This window comes from Triturus cristatus, chromosome 3_1 (assembly GCF_964204655.1).
Source record: "Triturus cristatus chromosome 3_1, aTriCri1.1, whole genome shotgun sequence".
In the NCBI taxonomy this organism is placed as follows: Eukaryota; Metazoa; Chordata; class Amphibia; order Caudata; family Salamandridae; genus Triturus; species Triturus cristatus.
The window spans coordinates 437,520,789-437,538,002 of record NC_140583.1 but is presented as its reverse complement, the minus strand read 5'-3'; the positions used below and the strand labels follow the sequence as shown (position 1 = coordinate 437,538,002).

General features: G+C 51.3%; 1 protein-coding gene across 1 annotated transcript in view; it reads left to right on the top strand.

Moving 5' to 3' along the window:
• The window catches only part of ATP8B4 (ATPase phospholipid transporting 8B4 (putative)), a 3,731,093-nt gene that overhangs the window by 3,700,878 nt on the left and 13,001 nt on the right, over positions 1–17,214 (top strand). The window lies entirely within an intron of this gene.

Sequence of the window (17,214 nt, the reverse complement as noted above, 5' to 3'; positions counted from 1 at the left end):
TCTCGCCTTTGGGACCTTATAAATGTTTAGCCATGCAAAAGTTAATGTTGTTGCACCAAGGACATTGTGCTGGATAACTAAACACTTATAAGATCCCAAAGGCGAGAACTATTGGCTATGCCAATGCTTGTTTGGTTTAAACTTTCAGTCATATTGCACAGCAGCAGTGCTGCTGTGCAACATGGATAAAGAAACATTGAAAAGCATTTCAGCCATGTTGTCCACATTAAAATAACCTGAAGGGGAATTGTAAAGCTTGGAAGGGTAAACGGGAGAAAGAGATGTTTTTTGGTTGTTAATAAGTATTAATGGGGTAAATAGCACCTCATATGCGGGTGGAGGTCATATGCGCAGAGAGAAGAGTGTTGCGGAGCCATCGCAACTCTTGTACCAGTGGTACCTGCCCCTTTGGAAATGTGGGGCAAAGACTTGTGGTGGGAAAGGCCTAAGTGTATGGGTTAAATACAGCAGTGATCTTGGTTGAGTGGGTTTGTGTGGGGCCCGGTGCCACTGCACCGGGTGCATAGAAGGAAGGCGTGGTTTAGCAAGTGTAGTTTCATAGGCTACAGGGGGGAGAGGTGGGTTCAGGGATGTTGCCTTGCGAAGGAGGTGATGGATGGAGGTGTTACAACAGCACAGGCACGAAGCATATTTTGTAGTTAGCCACGGAGCCTGGTGCAAAGTGCATGATAGTGCTCAGCAGGGTAGGCAGCGTGTGATGGCAATACTGCTACAGGGAGATAGGCTCCATGGCTAATGTAAGAAATCTGAAATGAAGCAGTAATAGGCGCTCGATAGCTCCCAGAAGCCTCAAGGCCCTGGTACAACTGCTCCTGCTGCATGAAGTGTGTGTGTGTGCGTGCGCGCACGTGAATGCATGTGTGCGTGAATGCGTGTGTGTGTTGTGCGCGCATAGAGCATGAATGGGAGAGGGAGTGGTGTGTTAAAGGGCCCTAGAAGAGTGATGGTGTGTTGTTTCAGAAGGACATGTTCCCATCATTTCTAGGTCACAACGCAGCACCCATCAAATGTTTTACAAAGTGCCTGCTTCATTCAAAGCTGTGGACTGCAGGTTGTTCGAAACTCAACCTAGCGTCCTGTTTGTCTTGGTCTCCAGCTTGATATGTTTTTTCCGGAAACACAATGTGTTAGGATGACTTTCAAATATATTTCCTGTGTAGGCTAATTTGGCTCTGTTCTGTGAAGAGGAGAGTAGGCGGGACTTACAGAAGCTTCTCTTGAGTGATATAGGATGGAGTATGTTCCTATGGAGCTGGTCTTAATGTAACTGCTGTTCACTCACCAGGAGACATGGTCAGACATCGTGGGGAGCTTTGGCACAGGGTCAGATTGCATAAGTAACTTGATATATACAAGGGCAGACATATGAGAAGATAGACAGATATAGGGGGCTTGGATCAGATGGTGAGGCAGTGAGAAGCTTTTTTGAGGACAGTGTAACGTTTCTGGGCTGCATGGATGATGAGCTTACTTCACATGAACTGATGAAGTGAGAAGGTTGATGCGCACAAGGCGTGAAATGTGGTGCTCACGAACAGAGCGTGAGAAGCTTTGGGCACATGAACAATCACAGAGAGGAATATGGAGCACTTAGTAGACAGTGTGAGGAGTGTAGGGATCACGACAGACAGTGGGGGGAGCCACTGCACACTAACAAATTGAAGTTTTTGGTGAGCATGAACAACAGCTAAAGGCGCTTAGAACACTTGACCTGATGAAGCAGAAAGATTGATGGGCATGGACAAACAACACGAGGTCCATGTTACTTAGTCTCAGACATATACACTTAGGGGTTTGGGCACATGGGCAGGCAGTGTGCTAGCTTGGGGCACCTTGAAAGACACTGTGAGGAGCTAATTGCATAAGACAAGAAGTTGTGAGTTGCTGTGGGTACATGATCGGCCACGGTGAGGTGATTGAGCACAATAATAGGGAATGTGAGGCGTTTGCAGTGCCACGATGAAGGAATTGGCCTCTAACTCACTGCAGCTGGCACTTTTCACAAGTAGTCCCAGGTGACTTTTCTACACAAGTGTAATCTCACGCAAATCATTATTGTGTTTAGTGTGTCTCTTATATTTCGTGTTTGCGCTTTTTGTGCGATTTTTGCATTAAGGAGGCTGATTCCAGTAGACAATGTCATGCAGACGACATACTGCCCGATCCATCGAGCAGTTATCTTGAATGATGTTTATACCTGAGGGCATACCTTGAGTGCTGTTTTTAAGTGGACGAAATGATTGAGCAGGTATTTTGTGGATATTTCGTGTGGGTAGGGCCAACATCCTGTACAGTTTGCACGTAGTCTACAGCCTTGTGTAAATCGTGTACACCACAAAAATTCCACGAGGAATAAACATGCGAGTTCACCCACTACTTTTACAATCACAGCATCCGTAGTTAGCTCACTGCACACACTCCATAAGAATGAATGATCATCCATGCTACTTGGTACCAGGCGCGCAACACCCATTGGACTCACAGGGCTTCAGCCCCCCCCCCCCCCCGTCGTGTGTGGCAGCCCGGGATGAGACACCTTCCCGGACAAAAAAGCAGCCGCACCCGAGCACTTCACAGGTCTTTAAAAGACCATTTGCATGTTAATGAGGCCTCGCTGTTGTTTCACCCCTTCTAAGAGCCCCTGCAGCTCCACTCTGCCTATTGCTTAAAGTTCAGCCCCCCCCGAAATTTTTGTTCAGCCCCCCCCCGAAATTTGGCTCTAGTTGCGCCTCTGCTTGGTACACTCACGCATGCGTGCTGCAAAGACCGGAATACCAGACGCCGTGAGAGTCGGGGTTATGGAAGTTATCAGATAAATGACAGTTAAAGTAGCACTGGTTCAGGATAATTGTTCAATTAATATGGCAGAACATGGATCTACAAACAGAAAAGGCCCGGGAGTGGTGCGCACGTGCGCGCTCTAAAAGGAATTTTTTAAAAAAAGCATGGCGAAGGTGCATGCGCGAGCAGCCTGATCTTTTTGAAAGCACATACTCGTGCTTGTGGCACGCCGCTGCGCACTCCCACAAGGCGTATGCCGCCACAAGCACCAGTATGTGCTTTGAAAAAGAGCTGCACAACGGCTAAAGGTCGCCTATGCAGCGCATGACCTAAAAAACAGCATAATTTTGACAAGCAGGAATGGAAATTCCACGCTTACATTAATTTCAGGTCTAGAAACACACACACCCTTGATTACAGGGAGACAGACTCCAGGGCCTGGTGAAAAAGATGTCCCATTGGCCAATTACATCGTATCAGGGTAGCTTGAGATATGAATTTCCATGTTCAAAAGTCTCTCAGCAGATCGAAGAAGCTACTAAGATATATCTTAAAACACCATGCTTGAACGAAAGATACATGTGGCAGCAGGAAAACTGCAGGAAGATTTTAGCCAAAATGCGAGAAACCCTAGCACTTCCAGCCCATCCAGGGCATGGAAATCATAGCACTCCCACCCCATCTCCAAGACTCACCATTCCTCAACTAGTCATGATAAAACACCGGAAGAAGTAGACAAGTAGTTGGGAGAAAGAGAAGAGGAGATAAAAAAAAGTATTAGAGTTTGGTGGCAAAAGGATCTGCCCAAAACACAATTTGCCTGCGCTAGTCTGCCATAGTCAGAATCTCACACCCATTCTCAATCCAGTAGAAATGTTCACATGCAGAGGTTCTTATTTAGTCACACACAGTTTCACAGATGCATTACATCTCACAAAGGTAATTGGATTCCAGAGACACACTGGTGGAGAACCTCACAAAGAGTTTCAAGCAGCTGATTTCTGTAGGAGGCTGGCTTAGTATATGGTACCCACTTATTTACTTATTAAGTGAAGCACCTTGCACTAATCCAGACAACCCTTATGGTGATTTTAGTGTTCTTTGATAACTATAGAAAGCTCTCAAAGTGCTAGCTGTGGAGAACAGCCTTAAGCTTATTAGAAGAAGTGTTAAGCAGCTTGTTTTACCAGATCTAATCATGTAGTGTAGGTTAAACGAAAAAGAACCACACAGTGTGTATATATAAAAATAGCTCTAATTATTACACAACACTCACTAATACATTGGTATATCTCCCACCCAGAGATATAAACATAAATATACAATAATATTTCAATTGCAAATAAGGTAAGTTGCTCCAAATACAGTGGTTTTCAGGGTTTGACCCAACCATATACTAAAAAAGTTGAATGACAACTACATCCAAATTCAGTAGTTAGACCAGGAGACTCAGAGGAGCTGAGGACACAAGGAACCACCCAAGTTAAGCACTCAGGAACCTCACGGAGGCTGTGTGCAGAGTGGAAACACAGCCGGGTGTCCAATAGAAGCAACAGGGGAGTCGCAGTTGCTGTTTTGTTGAAGAAGGACCTTATCTGTAGACCCTGAAGAAACCTAGTGGAAGACAGAAGGTTGGAGAGTCACCCCATCTATGGATACCCCGGAACCAGGATACCTACACCAGGGAAGCCGGGTAGATAGGTGCAGAGTGATATCGGAAACCGCCGTACACCACAATGGAGGACTTCGGGAAAGGTGCCACTGAAGAAGACTGTGAAAGAGTCCAGGGGAATACAAGGGTGGATTCTTGAAATGAAGAACCTGCAAGCAGAGGGAACAGCGTCTTTGCCACTCGGATGTGACCAGGAGGCATGAAAGAGCAATGTCCACCAATGTCGAATGGTTCAGAACAGTTGAAGGTCACCTTGTCGCTGCAGCCGTGGAGACAAGGTGATGCTAAGGAAGCCAAGGAGGCGAGCATGAGCTATCCCACGTCTTAAGTCGAGAACCATGGGGTTGGTGTCCGGGGGGGGGTGGGGGCTCACCACAAGCAGGAGAGTCAGAGCAGGCCCCAAGCAAGCAGGAGAGGGCCCACAGGTCGAAGGCACAGGACTCACAAGAGGACCTTGAGCAGATCACCAAATATGGAGACCCACAGTGCAGAAGATGCAATGAGGACTCTGTACATAGCAGGACGAGATGCTGGAGGCTGGAGCTTCTTGTACCCCAAAGATCTCTGGAGTGCAGAGCATACAAGCCTTGGCAACAGCAAGTCAAAGCAGTGGGTAGGGGTTCGGTCCCGGCAGTTTCAACAAGGTATTCTGGCCACAAAATTGCAGAGAGGACAAGTCAGGCCTTGAGAGAGCTGCAGAATCACCACCTGTATTTCTGAGCCTTTCAAAGTCCATGGGACATCAGTACCACCAGACCGATCAGCTTTGTTGCGGTGCCTGCAGATGCAGAAGAGTGACTCCTTCACTCCAAGGGAGATTACTTCCGGTGTCCTTGATGCCCACTGGTGTGTTGAAGATTCTGTAAGAAGCACAGACACAGATGATGAAGAGGACTTGCAGAACAACGAGACCAGGAGCAGCAGGTGTATTCCGTGATGCGGTCTCGATTCCAGGTGAAGTCCAAGTGTCCAGATGGTCGAAGAGTGATGTGGTTTCAGGCTTGAGTCTTGTCCCACAAGGAATCTGAGGAACCACCCATTGGTAAATTCTTAAATACCCTAGGAACGGGGTTAGGACACCTCTGGGGTCCCTCCCAGAGGAGAGGCTGGACAGAGGGGAGGACTCCCATATCCTTTGTCCAGTTTCATGCCAGAGCAGGAGCCAAGGGCTCCCTGAACTGGCTCAAACTGGAGTATGCAAGGAGGGCACCAAATGTGCTCTTCAAAGCAGTGTGGTGGTACTGACAAGCACGCCCACTCCAGCCCAATACACTAAGTCCTGTCTAGGAGGTGGTCACACCTCTCTGTGACAGGAAACCAGCAGAAGGGCAGAATCGTGTATGGGGTCGGCAGCAGCACTAGCTTTCTGGCAGACCCGGAAAGGCTGTTACAAGGAGTACTTGGGGCTTCCCGGAGGAGCCCCCAGTGCATGGAATAATACCCCAACACTAGTAACGGTGTTGAGGTATGATTTCAACCTGTTTGTTACTAGGTTCAGCATAGCCACTACATATTTATCCATTGCGTAATGACGGATGGTCACTGCATGTATCAAAATGACACTTACAAAGACTGTATAATCGACTCTGGGGTTTCTAGGGGTGTCCTGCCCATGCAGGGGCACCCTCACACTTATAACCCAGCACCCTGCCTTCTCGACTGAAACGTCTGCCTTAGGTGAGACTTATAGGTTTAAAGTGTAGTGACCTCTTATATAAGAAAAGAAAAGTTATATCTGTCGTAAGTGGTGCTAGCACCAGCTTACACAGGCTGCGTTGGCAGGCCTGTAGTCACAGTTTGAGTGGTCTTTCATGGGTGGCACAATACATGCTGCAGCCCATGGGAGACCCCTGGTGTACCTATGCCTTGGGTACCTTAATGCCATACACTAGGGACTTACAAGTGCACACCAGTAGCCTATTGTTGATGTACAGAAGTACTTACCATAGTCAATTTTACGGAGAAATCACAGTGACTGGGGTTGTGATTAGCAGGATCAAAAAAACAGATTGACATCAGCAAAAAGTGTGGGTGTTAGAAGGCGACCTCAGGGGAGCCCGGAGGGGGCCCTGACTGTCCTGAGACCCACCCTCAAGGTATCGTAGCCGGGCACTGGCGGGAGATTCTCGTACCTAGGATCGTACACTTGGCACCACACGACAAAGAGACACCACACCGAGGGTTCTTAGGATTCAAGCTTTATCAAATCGAAGTGGTAGGATCTTTATGATCAGTAAGGCAGATATTTACAAGCAGAGCGTGGGCTCACAGAGTCTTGGCGGGGGTAGGAGGTAGCGGGACAGTCTTTGGGGGGATCGGATCAAATGCAGGAGCGTACCCGGCGCACAGCTCACAATCCTCGAGCTGGGGGATACGCTTGTCGTCGGGGGGTCCGGCGGGACCAAAGAGAGTCAGGGGGAGCCGCGAGTCACTCAGCAGGCTCAAGCACCAGTTCGGAGGGCTTACGATCTTCAGGGAGCCGCGAGTCACTCAGCAGGGCTCAAGCACAAGTTCGGAGGTCTTACGATCTTCAGGGAGCCGCGAGTCACTCAGCAGGGCTCAAGCATAGGTTCGGAGGTCTTACGTTCTTCGGGGAGCCGCGAGTCACTCAGCAGGGCTCAGATGTTCCAAGGCGAATCTGCCGGACAGTCCCAGAGCACCCCTTGTTATAGGTCGACCCCTCTTTGATGTCCGGAGTCTGTGCAGGCAGGGGTCTTGTCACCTGGGGGTCGCTTGTCGAGGTTTCCTGCTATTGTCTTTTGATCCTTTCAGGGCCGGGTCGGGAGGAGTCCCAGACACCCAGCAGGCGTGGAGCCAGCCCTCAGGGAGGCCGGAGGGCCGATCGAAACCCATCGTCCCAGGGGAGTTCAGAGGTGCGATAGAAACTGCTCCTCCCTCTCTCATCCCCTGGAAGCGTGATGTCCTCCAGCCGGAGTGGCGCCTCTAGGCCCGGGTTGTGCTGGGGCCGGGCGGCCATCTTGGTGCACGAAGTGGGCACGCGTGCCCGGGGTGGCCGAAAGGAGAGAGGCCATGGACGGGGAGGCCCGGGCTGCGTGTGTGTGTTCTGGTGGGAAGGATCGGCTGGGCCGTGTGCTTGGGGTCCCTGGTACCAGGTTAGGTAGTGCGAGGACAGGAAGAGCCATGCTACGAGGCCGGGTCTAACACGCGTCCCCCCCAGCTGAAAGCCGGAGAGAACTACCCATCATCTTGGGGGGTTCTCTTCGCTGAGGCGGAAGAACCGGGAGAGGCCGTCCGCGTTGGCGTGGTCCGTACCAGGGCGATGTTCTACGGTGAAATCCATCCCCTGGAGGGAGATTGACCACCGCAGTAGCTTGGGGTTTTCTCCTCGCATCTGCATGAGCCATCGCAAGGGCCGATGGTCGGTTTGTACTTTGAAATGGGTGCCAAACAGGTAAGGACGCAGCTTTTTGAGGGCCCAGACTACGGCAAATGCTTCGCGCTCAATGGTGCTCCACCTCTGTTCTCTGGGCAACAGCCGCCGGCTGAGGAAGGCGATGGGCTGGTCTAGGCCTTGGTCATTCACCTGGGACAGGACGGCCCCAATGCCATGCTCGGAGCCATCGGTCTGGACTACAAACTCCTTGGAGTAGTCGGGAGCCTGGAGGACGGGGGCCGTGCACATGGCCTTCTTTAGGGCATCGAACGCTTCCTGGCAGGCAGTCGTCCACTGCACCCTCTTGGGCTGTTTTTTTGATGTGAGTTCGGTGAGGGGGCCAACCAGGCTGCCATACCCCCGGATGAATCTTCGGTAGTAGCCAGTGAGGCCCAGGAAGGCTCGGACCTCCGTTTGGGTGGTGGGCGGTTCCCAGGCTAGGATGGCGTCGATCTTTGGCTGTAGAGGGGCGACCTGACCGCTCCCGACCTGGTGCCCCAGGTAGACTACTGATCCTTGCCCAATCTGGCACTTGCTGGCTTTTACTGTGAGGCCTGCCTGGCGCAGGGCGGTTAGCACTCTCTGGAGGTGCTGGAGGTGCTCACTCCATCCGGAACTGAAAACAGCGATGTCGTCTAGATAGGCCGCACTGAACTGTTCCATCCCGGCCAGGACCCTATTCACCAGTCGCTGGAAGGTGGCCGGGGCATTTTTCATTCCGAAGGGCATTACGCGGAAGCGATAATGCCCATCTGGGGTGGAGAAGGCGGACCGCTCCTTGGCTTCCTCTGTGAGCGCAATCTGCCAGTATCCGCAGGTGAGGTCGAATGTGCTGAGGAACCGGGCCGCCCCGAGTCGGTCAATGAGCTCGTCGGCTCGGGGTATGGGGTGGGCATCGGCCCGGGTGACGTCATTGAGCCCCCGGTAGTCCACGCAGAATCGGAGCTCGGGGGCGATACCGGGGGCCGCTGCCTTCGGAACTAGGACCACGGGACTGGCCTAGGGACTATCGGAGGGCTCGATCACCCCCAGGGTCAACATCTTCGAGACTTCAGCTTGAATGCAGGACCGGACTCGGTCAGGGACTCGGTAGGCTCGGTGTCTCACTGGCGGGCTGTCCCCGGTGTCCACGTCATGGACACACCAGTCGGTGACTCGGGCGATCAGGGAGAAGAGGTCGGAGAATTGTCCTAGGAGCTGGCGACAGTCCGCTTGTTGCTGGTCAGTGAGGGATGGGGAGAGGTTCACTCCCTCTACAGAGCCATCCTTCTCCTTGACACACAGGAGGTCCGGGAGGGGATCGGACTCATCTTCGGCCCCGTCATCGGTGGCCAGCAGGAGGCTCAGTTCTGTCCGTACGAAGTGAGGCTTGAGGCGGTTCACGTGTAGGACCCGCAGGGGATCCCGGGGCGACTGGACGTCCACCAAGTACGTGACTGGACTCTTCCGCTCAATCACTTTGAAGGGCCCGGTCCACTTGTCCTGGAGGGCGCCAGGCTTCACGGGGGCCATGACCCATACCTGCTGGCCCAGCTGGAACTCGACCAGAGTGGCATTCTGGTCGTACCAGCGCTTCATTTCTTCTTGGCTGGTCTCCAGGTTGGCCTCGGCCAGCTTTCGGAACTTCCTGGTCTGGTTCCGGAGGGCCAGAACGTATTGGAACACATCTCGTGGGGGGGTCTGGGGTGCTGCCTCCCACCCTTCCTTAACCAAACTGAGGGGACCTCGGACGGGGTGCCCATATAGTAATTCAAACGGGCTGAACCCCAAGGACTTCTGTGGGACTTCCCGGTAAGCGAACAGGAGGCAGGGGAGCAGGACGTCCCACTAACGCCGGAGGGGTTCTTCTAGGCCGTGGATCATCCCCTTCAGAGTCCGGTTAAACCTTTCTACTAGGCCGTTCCCTTGGGGATGGTACGGGGTGGTGAACTTATAGGATACCCCACATTGTTGCCACAGGGACGTCATGTATTTCGAGATAAAATTAGTGCCGCGATCGCTCACGACCTCGCGGGGAAAACCCACCCGGGAAAAGATCCCCATTAGGGCTCGGCCCACCACGGGAGCCGTGACGGTGCGTAGGGGGATCGCCTCAGGGTATCGGGTGGCGTGATCCACTAGGACCAGAATGAAACGGTGACCTTGGGAGGTGGGGGGATCCAGGGGCCCCACGATGTCGATTCCGACTCTTTCGAATGGGGTACTGATGACCGGGAAGGGTTGGAGGGGAGCCTTGCGCTTCCCCCCACTCTTCCCACTAGCCTGGCACGTGGGACAGGACTTGCAGTGGGCTTCTACAGCTACTCTCATCCTAGGCCAGTAAAAGTGAGTCACGAGACGGCTGTAGGTTTTGTCTTGACCCAGGTGGCCGGCGAGGGGGACGTCGTGGGCCAAGCCCAGGAGGAAGTCTCGGAAGCGTAGGGGTACCACCAGCACCCGGCCGGATCCTAGCTCCACCGACTTCTGCTCACTGTACAAGAGGTTATTCTCCCAATAAACTCGGTGTGTTCCGGTCTGGTCGCCTGCGGCTTGGCCCTCGGCCTGGTGCCGTAGTCCGACCAGGGAAGGACAGGTGGCTTGCTCCCGGCAGAACTCCTCCCGGGTGGGGTGGGCCCGCCCTCGTGGCGCCACGGGGCCAATTCGGCCAGATCGCTTAACTCGGGGACCGGGGTGGTGTCGGAGGGTTCGTCGCTGGCGACTGACCCTCCCGATGGGGGGACGGGAGGACCCTCGGCGGGGACTGCTCTGACTCCCTCGGTCGGGGGGTCCTCGACTTCCCCCAGGGGGGTGAGTCGGGCGGACATAGATCGGGTGGTGGCGCACACCCACTCGGGGAGTCCCATCATCTCTAGGTGGGCCTTGCGCTCGACGTACTTCCAGGGAGAACTCTCCAGGTCGTTCCCTAAGAGGCAGTTGACCGGCTGGGAGGTTCTTACGGCAACCCTCAGTTTACCTATCACCCCTCCCCACTCAAACGGCACCAGGGCTACCTGACACATACTCTCTCTATTATCTGAGGAAATTACGGGGCAAAAGACGTTGGGTAGGATCTGCTCCTCGGGGACTAAGTGCCTGAGGACACCGGTGATGCTGGCCCCGGTGTCTCGCAGGGCTTCTATCTGGTGGCCATTGATTTTGACGAGCTGCCCGTACTTCTTCGTGTTGGAGGGCAGGAGGCTACCAGGGACCATCTCTCTGTCTCCCAGGGACACTTGGCCATAGCTGCGGGTTCCCACTCCCCGGTGTCCTCAACCTCCTCCCCCAGGGCTACGTTGGCTATCTGTCTAGCAGGGTTTGCAGCAGGGGGAACCTGGGGGGCCATGGGGCACTCCGGGTCATTGGCGTAGTGCCCGGGCCTTTGACAACGGAAACAAGTGATGGTTACCCGGTGCCCCCGTCTCCCGGGGGGTCCGGAGATTGGTGGGGGGGGCGCCGGGAAAGGTGGAGGTTGGGCCTTCGGGGGACTCGACTGGGACTCTCTCTGCCCTCCCTGGTTCCCTCCCCCTCTCTGGCGGGGTGGTCCCTGACTGGCTCGGGGGTATTCTCCTACACTGCTCCGGGGGACCCGGGTGTTGGTCCAGCAGTCTGCTTCCACAGCCAGCTTCCGGGGATCGGTGAGTTTGCTGTCGAGCAGATGCTGGCGTAGTTCCACAAAGCAGTTCGCCGCCAGGTGTTCCCACAACATGAGGTCGGTGAGTTCCTCGAGGGTGGTGACCTTGCTGCCCTTGATCCACCCATCGAAGGCCCGACTGAAAAAGTTTACATACTCCACCCAGGTGGTGCCCGGGATCTTCCTGTAGTCCCGGAATCGCTGACGGTACATCTCTGGGGTGAGGCCGTACCTAGTGAGGAGAGCCTCTTTCATGTGGCTGTAGGAGGTCTGCAGGGAGAGGGGTAGGTCGAGCAGGGTGTCCCTTCCTTCGCTCAGAAACCGTCCCCACAGCCCTGCCCCCCAGTCCTTCTGCGGGACCCGATGAGAGGTCATGGCGACCTCGTAGGCCCTGAACCATTGTTGAATGTCATCATTTTTATAATATTCTTTGACCACGTCCTTGGGGATGTGGACCTTCTGTTCCGCCGGGGAGGTTGCCTCTCGGTTCCCCGGGGGCCTCCCTTCCTCGTTTCTGGCTTTGAGCTCGATCTCCTTCAAGCTGCGTTCGTGCTCTAGTTGAAGCTTCCTTCCTTCGTGCTCCCGTTGGAGCTTCTTCTCCTCCAATTCGCCTTGTACGCGCATTTGTTCTACTGCTAGCTTTTTTTCTGCTAATTTCAATTCGCCTTCGATTTTGAGTTTGGCTAACTCGAGTTCGTGATTGCGACTTCTCTCTCTGTCTGCGAGCTCTTCCGGGGAAAGGCCCCCGTCTGGCACGAAGCCTCGCACCTGATTGCTGCTACTTCCGCCTTGGGTGGGTTCTGCTTCGTCGTGTCGCTCCCCCATGCCTTCTGGGCGGGAGGCCCAGGCATCCACCCAAGCTTTCAGTGCTTTCTGCAAATCTTCTTTGGTGTTGAGACCGGTGGTAGCGATTTTAAGTTCCTTGCAGAACTGCTTCAGTTCTTTGTGCGTGTATTCTTCTAGTTGTTCCACCTGGAACACCCTGTTGGTGTTGGTTTCTGCGGGGCTCATGGCGCTTCCTTCTGCCATCTTTGTCGGTAGTGTCAGTCGTTCACGGTACGATCTCTAGGTTATGGGCCCGAATCCCACCACTGCCACCAATGTTAGAAGGCGACCTCAGGGGAGCCCGGAGGGGGCCCTGACTGTCCTGAGACCCACCCTCAAGGTATCGTAGCCGGGCACTGGCGGGAGATTCCGCAGGGGAGGAATCTCGTACCTAGGATCTTACACTTGGCACCACTCGACAAAGAGACACCACACCGAGGGTTCTTAGGATTCAAGCTTTATCAAATCGAAGTGGTAGGATCTTTATGATCAGTAAGGCAGATATTTACAAGCAGAGCGTGGGCTCACAGAGTCTTGGCGGGGGTAGGAGGTAGCGGGACAGTCTTTGGGGGGATCGGATCAAATGCAGGAGCGTACCCGGCGCACAGCTCACAATCCTCGAGCTGGGGGATACGCTTGTCGTCGGGGGGTCCGGCGGGACCAAAGAGAGTCAGGGGGAGCCGCGAGTCACTCAGCAGGCTCAAGCACCAGTTCGGAGGTCTTACGATCTTCAGGGAGCCGCGAGTCACTCAGCAGGGCTCAAGCACAAGTTCGGAGGTCTTACGTTCTTCGGGGAGCCGCGAGTCACTCAGCAGGGCTCAAGCACAAGTTCGGAGGTCTTACTATCTTCAGGGAGCCGCGAGTCACTCAGCAGGGCTCAAGCATAGGTTCGGAGGTCTTACGTTCTTCGGGGAGCCGCGAGTCACTCAGCAGGGCTCAGATGTTCCAAGGCGAATCTGCTGGACAGTCCCAGAGCACCCCTTGTTATAGGTCGACCCCTCTTTGATGTCCGGAGTCTGTGCAGGCAGGGGTCTTGTCACCTGGGGGTCGCTTGTCGAGGTTTCCTGCTATTGTCTTTTGATCCTTTCAGGGCCGGGTCGGGAGGAGTCCCAGACACCCAGCAGGCATGGAGCCAGCCCTCAGGGAGGCCGGAGGGCCGATCGAAACCCATCGGCCCAGGGGAGTTCAGAGGTGCGATAGAAACTGCTCCTCCCTCTCTCATCCCCTGGAAGCGTGATGTCCTCCAGCCGGAGTGGCGCCTCTAGGCCCGGGTTGTGCTGGGGCCGGGCGGCCATCTTGGTGCACGAAGTGGGCACGCGTGCCCGGGGTGGCCGAAAGGAGAGAGGCCATGGACGGGGAGGCCCGGGCTGCGTGTGTGTGTTCTGGTGGGAAGGATCGGCTGGGCCGTGTGCTTTGGGTCCCTGGTACCAGGTTAGGTAGTGCGAGGACAGGAAGAGCCATGCTACGAGGCCGGGTCTAACAGTGGGTAACCATGAAAGCAGATCCTTCTTTCCTACAATGTCTCAAAGATGCAGGTCTCTTACAGGTATAATGCCGCAGAAGTGAAACTCTCCATAGGCAAAGAGTCTTACACATACAGATTAGACATACAGGCAATTAAATATATGCCAAGTCTCACAGAGCTTAAGAAAAATGCTGGCCCGAGTCATAGTCTGAGATAGACCGTGTCTTGTGAAGGCATAGTCTCACACACAGTGCCTCTTCCTGTCTAATACTCTCTCTCACACACACACACACATGGTTGCCTGAGTCTCAAAAGACCAACAAAGAGAGTCTCTAAGTAGCATAATTTCAAATAGAATAGGCCTTACCTGTTGACACAGGTTGTGAATCTCATACAGCGAGTCTCACACAACCAATACATCTTGCACAGTCAGAGGTACTTCCACATGCAGGAAACATTCAAACGTTCTCACATAGGTAGCGTTTCACATAGAGAGACTTGCAAGTTCTGGGGCCCACTCGCAAACTGCACTTTGTAATACTTTTAGTGGTACTACAATAGTACTATTCATGTGCTATAAAATCACAAACCTAGAAGCAGAGATCTCCACCTCTGCTTCTCCTACCTTATCTATGCAGAGAATTTCACACAGATTGAAGGGGATTCCACACACATAAGTATACATTTTAGTAGTAAATGTGGGAAGAACCTTAGGAAGTAGCTGAAAGATGGGGAAAACTTACTACTAAATGAGAGGGGATTAAGGAGGGCTAAGGCTGGCTTTATGGAGGGACATACAAATACAAAAACATACCCCCTAAAGAATAAACCCAATAAAAACCACAATTATAGTTTTATATAAAAAGAGAGAGAGAGAGAGGCGAAGACTCATTTGCATGCCCAAATACCAAAGCAATGAATGGTGAGCTTACACGCCGCTTCTGCCATACACAAGAATTGTTTCTAGAGAAAACAAGCAAGGTGATATTTCAAAAATCACTATACTGCTGATATTGAGATTAATCCCAATTGTGCAAAAATAGTGCAAAGACAGGTACACATGTGCAAAAAATGCGAGTGCAAATTGTATGCAAGGAACCATAGGGTTCGTACCATAGTCACAGTGAAATCACCGTTGTTCCTTTGTCTGTTTAATACACTACTGATACCAGGTAGAGTCCTCAATGTGCAAAGTGACGCAAGTGCAAATAGCAATTATACATGTGCAAATAATGCAAGTGCAAAAAATAGCATGATATAGCTCATTTGTGTGTGTAATACCACTTAGTAACCCGCAAGGACCCGGGTTTGCACAAGTTAAGATAATGCTCATGTGAGCTGACTCACTACTCTAGCTGGTATAGCTGTGAAATTAGAAAGAACTTAGCTGCACATCTGATCTCTCCTAAGATTGAATATCTAATGGCAAATATAATGCAGCTTGCCGGTTCACTGGCATGTACTTCACCTAAAATTAGAACAATTGTTTACATATGAAAAATACTGAAAAATAAATGTATATGTCTAATACCAGCATGTATGACTAATTTGCCCACTAAAACCCAGATAAAAAGTGAAGGGAGGGGTGAGTGACAGAAGGAGACACTTGTTGTATTTTAAAAAATAATAATAAAAAAGTATACCAGATGTCCTTACATATCTGCAATATTTTCAGAAATGTCACACATACCAGAATGTAAAAAGTACGTGAGGTGCAGTTTATGTATACTTCTGTTACATAGATTGTTGAAATGGCAATACTAAATAACAAGGTACAATTAATGAAGGCAGGTGAAAAGGTCCTCACTTGAATTCAGGCCATTAGGATTTTTAGTATCCAGCTCGAGAATGTATTTCGTTTCGAGCTGTCTAAGCTGAACCTCACGGTTTCCCCCCCGGCGTAGCGGTGGAACCATGTCCACCACAAAATAACTGAGGGAGTCTAAACAGCTATCATGTACCTCTTTAAAATGCCTAGCGACCGGGTACGTTACATCGTTGTTGCTGATGGCCCGCATGTGCTGGAGTATACGTTTGTGGACCTGCAGTTTGGTACTACCTACATACTGCAAGCCACAAGTACACTCCAGCACATACACCGCAAAGTCAGACTTACATGTCAATTTTTTGGAAATGGGCACGATGATATCACTAAAAGGTGTTTTATAGCCAGTCTTATTCCTACCATATTTACAGGCTTTGCATAAAGCACATTTGATGAAGCCTTTGGTGGATTGCAACCAGTTAACATTGGTACAAATTTCCGGACTGCTCTTAACTAGCATATCATTCATGGATCTGACCCTACGGAATGTAATTTCAGGATTTTTCTTAAAGAGATGACCAATAATTGGATCGTTGTGAACTATTGGCCAGTTTTTGTTAAAGATCAGGCGTAATGTTCTGTGCTGTCGATTGTAGGTAGTTATCAATCTAGATGGTTCAGTGTTTGTAGAGGGTTCCATCGATGTATTCCTTATATATATATATATTATATATATACACTTTGTATCACAAACCCCCTTGAAACTATGCTGAGCCTAAAGCATCACAGGAGATTTGCATTTAAAAACCGGATTTGCTTTCTGAGGTCCACTGGGGGGCTGTGAATGTAGAAAAAATGTATTCTGTAAGGACACAGAACACACTGGAGAAAGAATCGGCACCACACTGACTACAATTCACAGCATGCATGGTTAGTATAAACTCACCTGAGAGGCCCACAATCACCTATTAGCATGTAGATGGGAGAGTGCTTGTGCTGCTGCATGATTTCAGAAATACCTGTCATTAAGGGTCTGGGGTTTTTAAATGTGTCAGGCAACTAAAAGGATTGGAATGCAAGTGCTGGCTTTTTTAAAAGAAAGATTTGGATGAATCATGTGTCGAGTTTGTCTTCACTTCAGGGCAACATGGGAAAAATATATCTATATCTTTTTTTTCCCACTAAAAAACAAAGGTAACAGAGATGTTAGAGTAAGGCTCACTATCTCTCATAAAAATCATTGAAATTCAACAGTTATAGTTACCTGAACTAACTATAACTTATGCCCCTACAATGCCTCGCTTATGACCCCACATATTACATCACTCATGACATGGTCAATTACATCACTCATGACATCACTGATGACATCATCAACATAACCATTCACACCCCTATACAGTCTCTCATACACTCACTTGCACACCCACAGAACCATTCACATACCTAGTCAAAGATCCATACAACTTGTTACACACACACTCACTTATCCATGAAGTCACTTACATACCTACTCACTGACCCATACAGCCACTTGCACAACCACTCGCTCACTTATACAGCTACTCATACAACCACTTACCCACACAACTTACACAGCTATACAATTACACATACAGCTACTCGCACACCCACTTAATCAATCATACAATCACTTCAGTCACTAACCCATACCGCCTCT